General features: G+C 43.0%; 1 protein-coding gene across 1 annotated transcript in view; it reads right to left on the bottom strand.

The window, feature by feature from the left end:
• Window positions 1-16,377, bottom strand: part of CNTNAP2 (contactin associated protein 2) — a 2,342,027-nt gene that overhangs the window by 275,509 nt on the left and 2,050,141 nt on the right. The gene's annotated exons all lie outside the window — the stretch shown is intronic.

The raw sequence follows: 16,377 nt of genomic DNA, 5'->3' as shown, positions 1-16,377 counted from the left end.
GAAGCTGAAACTCCAATTCTATGGCCATCTGATGCAAAGAGCTGACTCATTGGAAAAGACCCTGACACTGGGAAAGATTGAAGGCAGGAGAAGGGGATGACAGAGGATGAGATGGGTGGCGTCACTGACTCAATGGACACGAGTCTGAGTAAGCTCCAGGAGTTGGTGAAGGACAGGGAGGCCTGGTGTGCTGCAGTCCATGGGGTCACAAAGAGTCAGACACGACTGAGCGACTGAACAGACTGACTGAAAGACTGTACATATAAAACATGTGAGAACATTTTCAGGGGCCAATTTGTACAAAGTTCAGACAACCATGTTTCCTTTTCTCTTGATTTGATTAAGGAATAGATCATTCTGTCTCAAGAGCTCTTTATGAGAGAACAATTGTGGGTGGGTTTGAGCTACTTGCCAGCCTCTGCCTCAGTTGGTCTGAAAACAGAGTGAGTGGATGGAAGAGCCTTGGGAATAGGTCATCCTTTAGGAGGGCAGCCCTGCAGGGCACATCCTTGTGTGGCTTTCCTGAATGAGGTCTTCCGCATCCATCATTCCAGCCTGCCCTGCTGCTCCGTGCTGGGTGTGTGAGCAAGACTGAAATAGCAACAGTGAACTACAAACTCTACATACTGGTATGATGGTTTGAGGATTAGTAATAGGAAGCCAGTAGATCATATTGTGTGAAAATCTGTCTTCTAAAAGTGAAGCTCAACAATAGAGGATAATTAGCTAAATGGAGAAATTGGCAATTGAGGCACCATATTTCCCAGTTCTTTTTTTTTAAGCCTTGCCCCCATTTGTTGATGTAGTAATCTTAATTGTCATCTCTTGATGCTGATATGACCAGATGTAGGAGGCTGATGGACCATAAAGCAAAGCCCTGAAGATCTCAGATAAACACTCTACCAGCCAATAAGAATGCTTTTGTGTTATGTTCTGTAGGCTATATAACAAAACATTGCTTTCTTGTTTTGTTTTGTAAATATAAAATTATGGTCAAAATTATACATGCTCTCTTGGGAGTGCTGATACAGTCTCTGCCCTCAGGTGGAAAAACAATCACTGTGGCAGAGTTTAAAAAACAAATGACATTGGAGTTGATGTTTGGCAAAAACCATCACAATACTACAAAGTAATTATCCTCCAATTAAAATAAATAAACTAATTTTAAAAAACAACAACAAGGTCCTACTGTATAGCACAGTATCTTGTAATAAATTATAACAGGAAATAAAAAGACATGGAAATGGGTTTCTAAAATGCTGTTACTTGAAACAAATATGTTACAAACAGTATGTACTATTATGATTGCCTTTTTGTAAAAAATTATATATAAGCACATAGAAAAATGTGTGGAAATGTGAACATCAAAAGAGTGGTGTTACATATGTCAGAATTTGAGAGTATTGTTGATTTTGGGGGGTTATTCTTTTTGCTTTTCTGGATTTTTAAATCATTCAACAGTAAACAAATACTGTGTAATTTTTAAAAGCTATAATCTGATCATTTTTCACTGTTTTTGCAAAGGTTGGTGACATTTTAAGCTATTCTATTCTATAATTGCAGCCAGTATTTACTCAGAGAGATTAATAAAAATGCAAAGAAGCAAATTTCATTTAAATACAGAAAATTAGAGGGAATTTAAAACTAGACTGAAACATTCTTCCTTACTTCTTTCCTATTCTTCAGAGATCTGAGAAGATTCTTTAAAAAAGAGAGTGGTCAAACTGTACCATAAAATAATTTTGAACAAGACGTGAGCTTTTTTTCCACATTAAAAATGGCCTAAATAATAAGGGCATGCTATTTCTCAAAGAGGAATCCTCACAGGTCTGGAGTGCCAGCATGCTCAGATGTTTAAACTAATGCCTACAGGAGTCAGAATGCAAGAAGAGCATATTCAGTGTTATAATTACACTTGACAGATACACACTGTTTCTATTATTCATTGGGTCTGGTTGCACTTACCCAGAAAGACCCTGTAGAATACTAAATATCAACCCTCTCCATGAGAAGTCATTTGGCATTCTCTTCAGTTCTCAGCAGAAGAATCAAATTCAGAGGTGCAGAAAACCAAATCTGACCATTTTAATACTATCCACAAAGGCAAGTAAAATGAGTCATTTCCTAAGAGGCTTTAGGTCCATCCAGCTAGCCTTCTTTCGTCTAACTCTTAACATGGATGCGCGGAGGATCATTACTTGAACGAGAAGTGTCTTCTAACCATTTACTGGGCTTTTGCTATTTTCTTTTCAGTTCCTCAAATCCTCCATGATCTTTCTCTTTATCTGCTTACTCTCTGGAAAAAATGCCTTTATCTCATTTATTTGCCCGTCACCCGTCAAGGCAAATCAAACGTTGTATCTTCTGGAAACCTACCTTGACATCTTTAGACAAGGTGAAAGCTTACTCCTTCTCAGGCCATAGTGCCTGTGACTGCTAACCTCTCATGAAACATTTTCTCCTTCCCACGAGACCCCTGAAAAACTGCCATGCATCTGGGAGCGGCATTTCCTGGACAAGGAGGTGGAGCCACATGTCTAGTTACCACCAACAGAACAGGGATGAAAGGAGTGTGTGTCTTTTCTGCACCAGTGTGGGTACGAGGAGAGAATTCTTCTCCAGCTCCCTTCCTCTCTCTGCCAACTGGCTTAGAAACGCCCAGGCTCTAGGAGATGGTGGAATCACAGCACAAAAGGAGGCTTCACTGTGTGGAAGGACTTCATGGAACAAAGCCTGCAGATGGCACTGCCGTAATGTCATGGAAACACAGGGTTTTATTTGTTACAGCAGCTTAACTTAGTCTTAAACAAGAATATTTCTTATTCCTAGGTCTCTTATGACCTTATCACATGTAAAATATTTATTCATAAGATTAAAAACTATAACCAAAGGATCTTCTCTTTCAGACCACTGAAATTTTGATGGGATGAAAGGTGTTGTATGGCCCTATTCTAGTTCCAATACCCTGCTCTGTATCAGAACACTGCCATAGTTTAAAAATATATACGTTGTAATATGATATTTGAATGAATTCATGGAATTCTCTAATTCATAAAATGGGCAGCAGTTAAGAATCTGTCTGCAATGCAGGAGATGTAGGAGACGCTGGTTTGATCCCTGGGTCGGAAAGATCCCCTGGAGGAGGGCATGGCAACCCACTCCAGTATTCTTGCCTGGAGAATCCCTTGGACAGAGGAACCTGATGGGCTACAGTCCGTGGGGTTGCAAAGATTTGGACGTGATTGAGTGACTTAGTGCACGCACGTGAGCACACACACAGACGCAGACACACACATACACACACACACTTCATAAAACTATGACGTTTCAGAGCAAAGAGAAGTGTCTGAGAGTCATACGGAGGTTTTAGATTGTGCGTGCTCAGGATGTCTGAGCCACTTCCTTACTAAACCCACCAAACTTTGCTCCCAAAGAAAGGAGAGGCACAGCTGTGTCTTGACTACTATAAAGGTGAACAAAACCTTTTCCTACTTTGAGAAGTTTGTCCAGGACAAGGTCAACATTCATCAATAGGGCAGGAAGTTCCCTTTGCTCCTCAACACTTCTATTCTAAACTGAATGGACTCCAGATCCCAGAAATCTTAAGCTGGCACATGCAGCTCCATTGTAAGCCACTCCTGAAACTCAGACAAACAACAAAGCTCCTTACGGTCAGCAGTGGCATACGAGTGCCATTTACAAGATTAAATCTACAGGAAGATATATTCTAGGTTCTAAATAACAGGCTCAGAAACTCCTATAACACAGTCCCTTTGTATGTCAGAAAGTACCTAAACTAAAATTTTCTTTTTTTTAAAAAGCATATCACAGAGATAGAAATTAGTCTTTCCTAAAGTATTTAAGCAAAATATATTCCATCTGTGATCCTAGTCCTCTATTAGATTTCATCTAAGCCTTATATTTCTCTCTGTCTCCTCAAAGTTGCTATCTTGATTGCTGTTAAATAGCACCTTAAAATTTGAGCAAAACGTGTCTTGGAGGAGATAAGTCCCTGAACTCTTCATTTGTAAAACACTGCTTTTGTTAAGGTTTCCAGCTGACATCCAGTTGGCCAATGTTTTGTCATACGGCTTTAATTTACATTTGTCTGATGACTCGTGAGAGCCTAGAGTTGTTGTGTTTACAGTTGCCTTCAGCCCTTTGAGATTTTTTTGGTTTTGAGCTATTTCCAGTAATCTTCCCCAGTCACTCAATATATTTAAATGAAGCTCTGCTCCCTGGTTTATTGTATCCTTTTTTGCAACTGGCTTTGAATTAATTGGTCCCAAGTGTCGTCCTTAGTTGGATCAATTCTCCAGTGTTTGTAACAAGCACTAACTGACATCGGCACCAACCCTTCCCTCTCGAAGCATTTGCCTTTTTTTTTTTTTTTTTTTACAGAAAATATCAAGCCTTCGGAGACACTGGTAGCATCTAGAAAGGCAGCTGTCAGGTCTCTAACCTCCTTACAACTCCACACACACATGTCTGCCTCTCTCACTAATCCACGTGTCTGTTTCTGTCAGGATAACACACTCTTGCTCCCAGCTCTGTCCCAGGGCAGGACGCACAAATCCTAGCTTCTTTAGCTTCCTCTCCTCTTAGGACGTCTGCTCTCTTCCAGCTGCCCACAGGCAGGCTGATTCTAGCAGCTGGCCTTTCTGACACCTTAACATGCCATCTCTTTGAAGGGAAAGGTTTTGTGGACTGTCACACACTATAAATAATGTAGAAAATATTTGAATCAAAGGGAATGAGACAGAAGAGAAATTCCACTCACAAAAAAATCTCTACGAAATGTCAGCACTTCCCTAAAGAAATGACGCACAACCCATTCCTTCAGACAGACTTAGTAAAGATGCTCTCTAATGAGGATGCCTATTTTTCCAGGCAATGCACCAAATTAATTGTTTTATAGAAGTGTTGCTTTTTTTTTTTAAAGGAAAATGAAAGACTTCTCTTTTATGTATGTTTTACACTTTAAATTAGGATACAGTAAAAACATCTTTCTTGTGGGCAGGATTTCAGTAGGGAGGTTATCTTCTAGACGCCTCTGGAGTGTGGAGAGAGAAGGGCAGGAACAGAAACTTTGTAGGAACAGGTGACCATATCTGGCTTAGAGGCCTACCCAACTTCTTCCAGAAATTTTCAAATCAGCAGACATGGGTAGATCAGTAACATCTAAGGTAACTTTGGTTATTTTTCACATCAAGAGGACATCCTAAAGTCTATTAACTCCAGGGTACCTACGCCACTGGGGGCTTCCCAGGCGGCACTAGTGGTAAAGAATCCACCGGCCAGTGCAGGAGACGAGAGATGCAGGCTTCATCCCCGAGTCAGGAAGATGCTCTGGAGGAGGGCATGGCAACCCACTGCTATATTCTCACCTGGAGAATCTCATGGACAGAGGAGCCTGGCGGGCTACAGTCCATGGGGTTGCAAAGAATTGGACACGACTGAAGCGACTTAGCACACACACACCTATGCCATATACTCAAATAACTGTCCCCTTCAGTGAGACTGGCAAAGAAATCTGGGTACATTAAACTTGACAGTATTACCAGTTATTTGTATATATTTTAATACTTCGAAATGCACATGGCTAATATATTAAATAACTTTAATAGAGCACAAGTTTCATCTTCATTTATATTTCTGAACTGTTTTGGTCCACAATTGAAATTGAAAAGTTGAAACCAGAAACTAGAAACATTTTGTAAACATTAAAAAACTTGACAACAGTGTTTCTATGCAGGTTAAAAAACATTTTATGGTGGTTTTTTTTCTAATGTGTTATAATGAGCAAGTCAGGATCATTTAGAGTCCCAGATCTTTAACACTAATTGAGCTTATAGCTAGACTTGCAAAGAAGTAGAAATACTAAAATTCTTCCTGAATCTATGTTGATAACAAGAAGGGTAGGATAATTAAAAGGAAAAATCCAGGTGCTAACATCTGATCTGTATTACTAAAAACTCACAATATTTATCAAAGAAGAAACACCCTGAATAGTGTCCCCATGGCAGAGACACCAGTAAAGTAGAATTAGACATTCCTCATGTCTACACAGAGGAAGCTCCCTTAATATAACAGGTTGTTCCAATTCTGGAATAGCGGACCATACATTGCCATTGTTTATTTCCTCTGCAGAATATTTTCTTCTGCCACATTCTCGAGCATGTGTACTGCAGAAACTGGTATCTTGGAAAATGAAGGTTTTTCCTTAATATGTTTCCTGAAGATTAGCAGGACATTGGACTTCTGCCAGCACATTTTGTGGAGATATGCCAGTTACATGCAGATCTGTGTTCCGAATCAACCTTATACCCGGAAAAGCTCAAGCTTTGTCAACAGGGACGCTTATGCTAAGGTATTGTAACAGTTTCTGGTGGTGGTTGTTGTTGGGTTGCTAAGTCATGTTCGATTCTTTGTGACCCCATGGACTGCAGCACATCGGGCTTCCCTGCCCTTCACTATCTCCCGGAGTTTGGTCAAACTTGTGTCCATAGGGTTGGTGATGCTATCCAACCATCTCATCCTCTGTTGCCCTCTTCTCTTGCCGTCAATCTATTCCATCACCAGGGTCTTTTCCAGAGTCGGCTCTTTGCATCAAGTGGGCAAGGTACTGGAGCTTCAGTTTCAATTCCTGGTTCAGTTTCAGTTGCTGGCTGCTTCTCCTGAATGTTTTCCAGACAGGGGACATCCCCTTCAAAATCCCCCCACTGTGTAAGCTCTTTTAAATCGTTAAACAAAGAATAAAAATGCTATAGTGAAGTGTGAAAGTGTTAATCACTCAATCATGTCTGCCTCTCTGTGATCCCTTGTACTATATAGCCCACCAGGCTCCTCTGTCCCTGGGATTCTCCAGGCAAGAATACTGGAATGGATTGCTATTCCCTCCTCCAGGGCATCTTCCTGACTCAGGGATCGAACTCAGGTCTCCTGTATCGCAGGCAGATTCTTTACCATCTGACCACCAGGGAAGCTCTAAGAAACGCTATGGTCACTGTTTACCATCAAATACTTCTAAACACTTCCTCTGATTACAGTTCACCTTGAGGAAAAACCTACCAATCAGTCACCCAACCCCTTCCCTTGGGGCCCATGTCTTGGGGCCAGGAGGGCAGCTGGGAGCACCCTTGACCTCAGAGCTTCTTCTGTTCTATGGCACCAGAGACTGCACTCAGCAATGCATCCTCCCATGAGACTTCCTCTCCTGTGCTTATCACTGCCATCCTTGAACCCAGGGCCTGCAATGCTTGGATCACAGGCTCCCTGTCCACTGCGCCCTTTGCCATGACTTTCCCTACAGCCTTTTCATGCAACCCAGAAGCCCACGTGCATGGCCAGACGATGCATCGCAGACCTGCTCATCGCCCAAACTGCTTTCTCGTGAAATCTTGAATTCCTAAATTTCACCAACCACGATCATCCTGCCACCTTTCCATGAATGTCTGTCACCATTCTGATCCCCACCTCCCTTGAGCGGTGTTGTCCTTTTCCACCTAGATTTTTCTGTGTTTCTCCATTAGCCTAGCACCTCATTCATTGATTTTATTCTTTCAACAGATGCTTACTCAGCACCTGCGATGTGCCAGGCAGTGTTCCGGCCCTGGAGATCCCACCGAGCACAGAGTCCTACAGCCCTCGCTGCACTGGTGAACCGCGCACCTCACTTCTGCGGTGCATCCACGCCATCTACGACTAGTTTCTGCCTTTGGGATCCAGAGCCAGAAATGTGGGTTGGGCCTCAGTTACAATGGCTTAATCTCCAAAGAACCTTTTCTTCTTCTCCAGGCAGAAGTAATTGTTGCCTCATCTGTGTCACTGCCGTGTATTGCCCTATATTTATTAACATTTCATCTCATCCAAAATACTGTTTTATACTCTAGTCTCTCCCATTAGACTGTATGCAATGGGATGGGAAAATTCTTATTCTTTTTGAGGTCCTCTTTGGCACATATGGAGTCCAGTTCAGTTCAGTCACTCAGTCATGTCCGACTCTCCACGACCCCATGAGTCGCAGCATGCCAGGCATCCCTGTCCATCACCAACTCCTGGAGTTCACTCAGACTCATGTCCATCGAGTCCGTGATGCCATCCAGCCATCCCATCCTTAGTCGTCCCCTTCTCCTCCTGCCCCCAACCCCTCCCAGCATCAGAGTCTTTTCCAATGAGTCAACTCTTTGGCACGAGATGGCCAAAGTACTAGAGCTTCAGCTTTAGCATCATTCCTTCCAAAGAACACCCAGGACTGATCTCATTCACAATGGACTGGTTGGATCTCCTTGCAGCCCAAGGGACTCTCAAGAGTCTTCTCCAACACCACAGTTCAAACGCATCAATTCTTCAGTGCTCAGCTTTCTTCACAGTCCAACTCTCACATCCACACATGACCACTGGAAAAACCATAGCCTTGACTAGATGGACCTTAGTCGGCAAAGTAATATCTCTGCTTTTGAATATGCTATCTAGGTTGATCATAACTTTTCTTCCAAGGAGAAAGCGTCTTTTAATTTCATGGCTGCAGTCACCATCTGCAGTGATTTTGGAGCCCCCCAAAATAAAGTCTGACACTGTTTCCACTGTTTCCCCATCTATTTGCCTTGAAGTGATGGGACCAGATGCCATGATCTTTGTTTTCTGAATGTTGAGCTTTAAGCCAACTTTTTTCACTCTCCACTTTTACTTTCATCAAGAGGCTTTTTAGTTCCTCTTCACTTTCTGCCATAAGGGTGGTGTCATCTGTATATCTGAGGTTATTGATATTTCTCCCGGCAATCTTGATTCCATCTTGTTTTTCTTCCAGTCCAACGTTTCTCATGATGTACTCTGCATATAAGTTAAATAAGCAGGGTGATAATATACAGCCTTGATGTACTCCTTTTCCTATTTGGAACCAGTCTGTTGTTCCGTGTCCAGTTCTAGCTGTTGCTTCCTGACCTGCATACAAATTTCTCAAGAGGCAGATTAGGTGGTCTGGTATTCCCATCTCTTTCAGAATTTTCCACATTTTATTGCGATCCACACAGTCAAAGGCTTTGGCATAGTCAAGAAAGCAGAAATAGATGTGTTTCTGGAACTCTCTTGCTTTTTCCATGATCCAGCAGATGTTGGCAATTTGATCTCTGGTTCCTCTGCCTTTTCTAAAACCAGCTTGAACATCAGGAAGTTCACGGTTCATATACTGCTGAAGCCTGGCTTGGAGAATTTTGAGCATTACTTTACTAGCATGTGTGATGAGTGCAATTGTGCAGTAGTTTGAGCATTCTTTGGCATTGCCTTTCTTTGGAATTGGAATGAAAACTGACCTCTTCCAGTCCTGTGGCCACTGCTGGGTTTTCCAAATTTGCTGGCATATTGAGTGCAGCACTTTCACAGCATCATCTTTCAGGATTTGAAATAGCTCAACTGGAATTCCATCACCTCCACTAGCTTTGTTCGTAGTGATGCTTTCTAAGGCCCACTTGACTTCACATTCCAGGATGTCTGGCTGTAGGTGAGTGATCATATCATCATGATTATCTTGGTCATGAAAATCTTTTTTGTACAGTTCTTCTGTGTATTCTTGCCATCTCTTCTTAATATCTTCTGCTTCTGTTAGGTCCATACCATTTCTGTCCTTTATCGAGCCCATCTTTGCATCAAATGTTCCCTTGGTATCTCTAATTTTCTTGAAGAGATCTCTAGTCTTTCCCATTCTGTTGTTTTCCTCTATTTCTTTGCATTGATCACTGAAGATGGCTTTCTTATCTCTTCTTGCTATTCTTCGGAACTCTGCATTCAGATGCTTATATCTTTCCTTTTCTCTTTTGCTTTTTGCTTCTCTTCTTTTCACAGCTATTTGTAAGGCCTCCTCAGACAGCCATTTTGCTTTTTTGCATTTCTTTTCCATGGGGATGGTCTTGATCCCTGTCTCCTGTACAATGGCACGAACCTCCATCCATAGTTCATCAGGCACTCTATCTATCAGATCTAGGCCCTTAAATCAATTTCTCACTTCTACTGTATAATCATAAGGGATTTTATTTAGGTCATACCTGAATGGTCTAGCAGTTTTCCCTATTTTCTTCAATTTGAGTCTGAATTTGGTAATAAGGAGTTCATGAACTGAGCCACAATCAGCTCCTGGTCTTATTTTTGCTGCCTGTATAGAGCTTCTCCATCTTTGGCTGCAAAGAATATAATCAGTGTGATTTCAGGGTTGACCATCTGGTGATGTCCATGTGTAGAGTCTTCTCTTGTGTTGTTGGAAGAGGGTGCTTTCCATGACCAGTGCATTTTTTTGGCAAAACTCTATTAGTCTTTGCCCTGCTTCATTCCATATTCTAAGGCCAAATTTGCCTGTTACTCCAGGTGTTTCTTGACTTCCTACTTTTGCATTCCAGTCCCCTATAATGAAAAGGACATATTTTTTGTGTGTTAGTTCTAAAAGGTCTTGTAGGTCTTCATAAAACCGTTCAACTTCAGCTTCTTCAGCATTACTGGTTGGGGCATAGACTAAGATTACTGTGATATTGAATGGTTTGCCTTGGAAATTAACAGAGATCATTCTGTCATTTTTGAGATTGCATCCAAGTATGCATTTTGGACTCTTTTGTTGTCCATGATGGCTATTCCATTTCTTCTGAGAGATTCCTGCCCACAGTACTAGATATAATGGTCATCTGAGTGAAATTCACCCATTCCAGTCCATTTTAGTTCGCTGATTCCTAAAAATGTTAGTACCTATCAAAGTTTTAGAGTAGTGCATGGCGCTACAAAGTTCATAATAAAAGTTAGGCATCCATACAGCAGTCAGTGTGTTTGTCTCCTTTAGTAGGTGAGGGCCTTGGGTTCTCTTGTCTTCACCTTGGGACCTCCAGGATCCACCCTAGTGCCCCTGACACAGCAGGTGCTCAGTGAGAGGTCACCTGGTGATGGGACCATGGTCAAGGTCAAGATGGGAGCGTCTTGGCCAGAAAAGGGATGTAGGGAAGTCAAGCTGTTCCCGATGGGGAACTCTGGAAAAATAATGGAAATATCTGTGGTTGTTAGCGAATATTTTCTAAAGCACGGCTCCTCGGCCATCTCAAAAATAACTGACAAAAAATAAGCAAACAAACAACAGAATCAAAAGTAACTCCTGGTTTGGAAATGGACTGTCTCTCCTCTTTCCATCAGTCCCTTCGGATGTTCTAATTCTACATGTCACTCATTGTCACTTCCCAGGGGACTTCACTGCTTCCACCAGTCCCTTTCTCTCCCACATCTCTAACTTCTTTTTTCTTTCCTGAATTCTCTTTAATACACACGGTACTCAAGTCCCTTCCCACAAGAACAATGAAGAAAACCACCATCTCTTGATCTCTGTATCCACCTCCGCTCACCACAGACGCGGCCTCACATTTCGACAGTGACCTCTACATGTGAAAGGTGAAGAGCCCCTTCCGTTCTTCCTTTCATGATCTCTCAGTTCAGTGCCATCAGGCACTTTTTTTGTTCTTGAAATTCTTTCTATGTTTGGCCCCTGGGATATCACCGTCTTCCCACTTCTCTGCCAGGCGTCTACAAGCTCCTTTTCTTCCTTCTATCTTTTAAGTGTGGTTTTCACCCTTGGGCACCCGGTTTCTCTCTCTGCGCATTTGTTCTGGGCAATCTCATCCATGCTGAGGCACCCATGCTGATTTCCTGATGATTCTCTAAGTGACGCTGCTGCTCACGTTGCCTGCTTGTAGCTCAGAGTGCTCTGTCGGGCCCACGTGATTTCCCCTGGAGGCCCACGTGATTTCCCTGTGGGGCCCACGTGATTTCCCCTGGGGGCCCACGTGATTTCCCCGTGGGGCCCACGTGATTTCCCCGTGGGGCCCACGTGATTTCCCCTGGACGGCACCCTCTACATGTGTCCACTTGGAGAGACAGTCCTTGATCCTGTGGGCCCTCAAACTCCGAACATCCAAAGGCAGTTTTCATTTTGCCCTCCAATGCCGTCATCCTTGGTAAAAGTTGTTCTATCCACACAATCATCAGAACCATCCCAACCAAATGTTGGCTTCATTCTAGAGCCTCCCCTCCCACTTCACTCTCACAACAACTTTGTTAGAACCTGTGGAATCTCTCTCCTAAGCAGCTCTCTCATCTAGGACCCTTCCCTGTCAGCTTGCCCAGCTCCCATTCACCCTGCACCATCTTCGCAGCAGTCCCCGCCACTTCTCTGGCTTTTCCATCTTTCCTCGGGTGAACACAAATCTGATCGCGTTATGGCCCCGCTCCCCATAACTTTCAGGGTCAAGGCAAGCCAGCTCACTCCTTCACAGACAGGTGTTCTCCTTTTAGTCACATTTTTCCTTTCCAGATCTTCCTTCTGCCCCCAACTTCCTCCCCTTCCTGCCTCCTGCTCATCCATCAAAACTTGATTAAAGCATCACATTCCTTGGGAAGCACCTGTCACTCCAGTTGGGTTTAAATGCCCCCTCGGTGCGCTCAGCCATCTCTCTCAACATCTGTTCCGGGAGGTGGTGTGGTTTGGTGTTAACAGCAACAGACTCAGGACAGACAAAAAATGTTTGGGGTTAAGCACCAGCTCTGTCATATCCCCTCTGTGTGACCTTGACCAGGCAACTTACATCCTGTGCCTTGGTTTCCCCATTTGAAAAACAGAGATGCTAACGGTGGTGCTCCAGCCCAAAGGGTGGTTAGGGAAGTAAGTGAGATGCTGTCTGTAAAGTCCCTGGAAAAGTGCTGGAGATGCAGAGAGTCTGAACAAAGCTGAGCTATTTTTATTGTTATCATAGCTGCTGATTGACTTGGCTGCTTTCCAAAACAAACAGAAAGCTCTTTGGAGGGAAAGGCACCATACTTGACTTAACAACGTTTGACCTAGCATAGTATCTGGGACATGGTTGGGACTCAGTAAGTACCCACCAAATGAATGAAAAAAATATAGACAGCAAAGAAGTGAAATGCAGCCTTATAGTCTTACCTGTAGAGCATGCTAGTGAGTAACCTCAGTCTAACTTTACCACATGGGCTTTTTCACGTGCACAGTAAGATGCTGATGGTGTCTCATTAGGTTAGTGCAACTGACTCACTGCTCTGTTTTTTAATTTTTGGCTGTGCTGCATCTTGATTGCTGCAGGGCTTTTCTCTAGCTGGGGTGAGCGGGGGGCTACTCTCTAGTTGCAGGGCGCAGGCTTCTCATTGCAGTGGCTTCTCTTGTTGCAGAGCATGGGCTCCAGGGCTCAGGGGCTTCAGTCGTTGGGGCTCGTGCGCTCTAGAGCTCAGGCTCAATAGTTCTGGTGCTTGGGCTTGGCTGCCCTGAGGCATGTGGGATCTTCCTGGATCAGGGATCGAACCTGACTCTTCTGCGTTGGCAGGCAGACTCTTTACTGCTGAGCCACCAGGGAAGCCCCTGACTCACTGTTCTTAGAGTCAAGAATTTTCCATTTCTAACAGAGGATACAATGTCATTAACTAACCGAAATGTTATTCTAGAAACCACTGTGTAGACACACTGTCACAAAGCTCCTTTGAGACACATGTAGAGAAGAAAAATTTGAATTCCTACCTGAAAGATATTAGAAAGCCTAGCAAATTCAGGGGAAAAAAAAGTAGAGACACTCTTTAAAAGTTTGACTTCGGGACCCATTAGGTTAGCAGTGACTCATCAGTGGAAGGGAGAGAGGGGCTTGCAAGAATTCTCCACCTCTCCCATCACCCCACGTATCCTGCACAGAATAGTCTGGAGAAGCGTGATGCATGGGGCAGAAGCAAGCCTCAGTCATGGCCACATTTCCTCATGTTCTTTGTGGAAGCACCACTTCTTGTAAACTTTGAAGAAGTTTTGCTCAAACAGACCAAGCTGCGTTTCCCTCCCGGTTCCTCCCAAAAGTTCCTTTGAACCTGAATGGAGGGGCTATACAAAGATGGACATTTGGTATCTCTAACATTTAGGAGACCTTATAAAAGGTGCTTCCACCTTCAGTAATTATTAGAAGGTCTAGAGAACTCCGAGGAGAGGCCAACCTCTAATCTGTGCCTTGAAAGTCTCACACTTCTTCACCAAAAGTAAACTGGATGACAGAAAAGAGCCACACGACAAAATGAGGTGATAATCCACCCTCTGTCACGGAGTTTTCATTTCATGGAAAGACTGAGAAGACTTTGAAAACATCTGTGGAGGTTTTTCATAATTAGAAATGAGTGAAATTCTATTATACAGATACTCTAGCAGAAACGCCTGCTCTTTCTATACTTCATTTGTCTTATTTCCAACCCAGGACTGAGTTTACAAAACATGGGGGTATAAGGCAAGGACAGGGCGAACTCAAGTAATTTTATAGAAGCTCATAGAATTACTCAGATATGGGATTGTCAATTTTCCTTTTGTGCCATGAGATATTTCTAAAATACAACCCCACTTTGTGTAAGTCAGAAAATAGTCTGATTCAATTAATTTCTGTGGAAATCCCTTTTAAATAATTCTAGCCCATAATTCGTGAAAATAAGTGATTTCTATTTGTTTACTTTGTAACGCTAGGGCTAGAATATTCTCAGTCTTCCTTTCAACCAGATCTGGCTCATACTAGATCTGTAATGAGCATTCTCAGAAAGATGATAATTGCAGTAACTACTAGACACTGAAATAAATGCTTCATGGGTAGCTATATTCTAGCATCATAACCCCAGCAAATTGTCATCCCCATTTTATAGATTTGCAAATTAGGATTCAAACAGATGAAGCAATTTGCCTGAGGACTTGGATTTCAACCTGAGAATGAAAATTCCAAAGTCCACGCTCTTCTGCCATATCGCCGTCCAGCATTTAACAGAAAGAATCCCATAGGATTTCAGCAGAAACACAGTTGCCTGAGATTCCCTTTCTCAAAGACCATATTGCAAAATTGTAACTACAAAAGGAGGAAAATACACCATCAGCTATTTCTGGAAAATATGTCTGGGATCATCCTCAGACCAGACCCAGTAACACAGGTGCTCAGACACAGAGCACAGGCCAGGAGGAAGGACTCTGATGCGGGGAGGGTGCCGAGATTCCATGCAGGGACCCGGGCCACTGACCCACTTCCCTCCTGGTTCTGGCTGTTCCTGGGTCTGGATAGCCAGGGGAGCCCGGCAAATGTGCACCAGACCTGGAAGTTTGTGGACACAGATTCATAAAGCTGCACCTGTGCCCCGTAGATAAAAGGTCCCCGTACGATGAGACTTACCCTGCTCAGATGCAGTGACACCCTGCCCTCCACGGGTGGCATCCTCAAATCACATGACCTCTGAGGGTCTTTGGGATCCACAGGGCTGAGCTGAGCCAAGCAGCCTCTGCCCTTGCTGGGATTCTGGTAGTTTCTGCACCCTAGGTGAGAACACCCAGGACTCAAACCTTCAGAGTGTGGGTGGATGTGGAGCCTCTTCTGCAAAGCTGCAGACCCAGGGTTGCACAGCAACACCGTTCTGCTGTCTAGGTTGCTTCATCCACTCCCGCAGACGTTAATTCTGATTTTTCCTATTTTCATGTGTGTTGTTACCCCAATTCTCTTATTTCTTATTCCTGATCACTTTACCCGATCCTCCATCTACTCTTAACCCTGTCTCCTTAGAAAACAAATACATTCTTCACACCAGTCAGAATGGACATTGTTAAAAGGTCCATGAGTAATACATGCTGGAGAGGGCGTGGAGAAAAGGGAACCCTCCTACACTGTTGGTGGAAAAGTAAACTGGCATAGACACTACGGAGAACAACATGGAATATTGTTCCTTAATATTCCTTAAAAATACTTTCTTAAAAATATTCCTTGAAAAACTAAAAATAGAACTACTACATGACCCTGCAGTCCCACTCCTGGGCATACAGCTCTAATTCAAAAAGCTGCATGCATCCCAGTATTCATAGCAGCACCACTTACAATAGGCGAGATATGGATATAATTTAAATATGCACCCACAGGGGCATGGATAAAGACGATATGGTACATACATACAACAGAATACTACCTAGCCATAAAAAGAGTGGAATAATGCCATTTGCAGCAACATGGTTGGACTTGGAGATGACCATACTACTTGAAGTAAGTAGACAGAGAAAGACAAATATCATACGATATCACTTATAGGTGGGATCTAAAAAAATTACACAAACGAACTTAGTTTACAAAACAGAAATAGACTCACACATGGAAAATAAATTCAGGATTACCAAAGGGGATAGAGAAGGTGGAGGGGCAGAGACAAATTAGGAGTTTGGGATTAACAGATACGCATTACCATATATAAAACAGATAAACAATGAGAGCCTACTTTATTGCGCAGGGAACTATACTCAATATCTTGTAATAACTTACAGTGGAAAAGAATCTGAAAAGCTATATATATATATATATATAT

This window comes from Ovis aries, chromosome 4, assembly GCF_016772045.2.
Source record: "Ovis aries strain OAR_USU_Benz2616 breed Rambouillet chromosome 4, ARS-UI_Ramb_v3.0, whole genome shotgun sequence".
NCBI lineage: Eukaryota > Metazoa > Chordata > Mammalia > Artiodactyla > Bovidae > Ovis > Ovis aries.
This window is presented reverse-complemented; position numbering and strand designations above follow the sequence as displayed.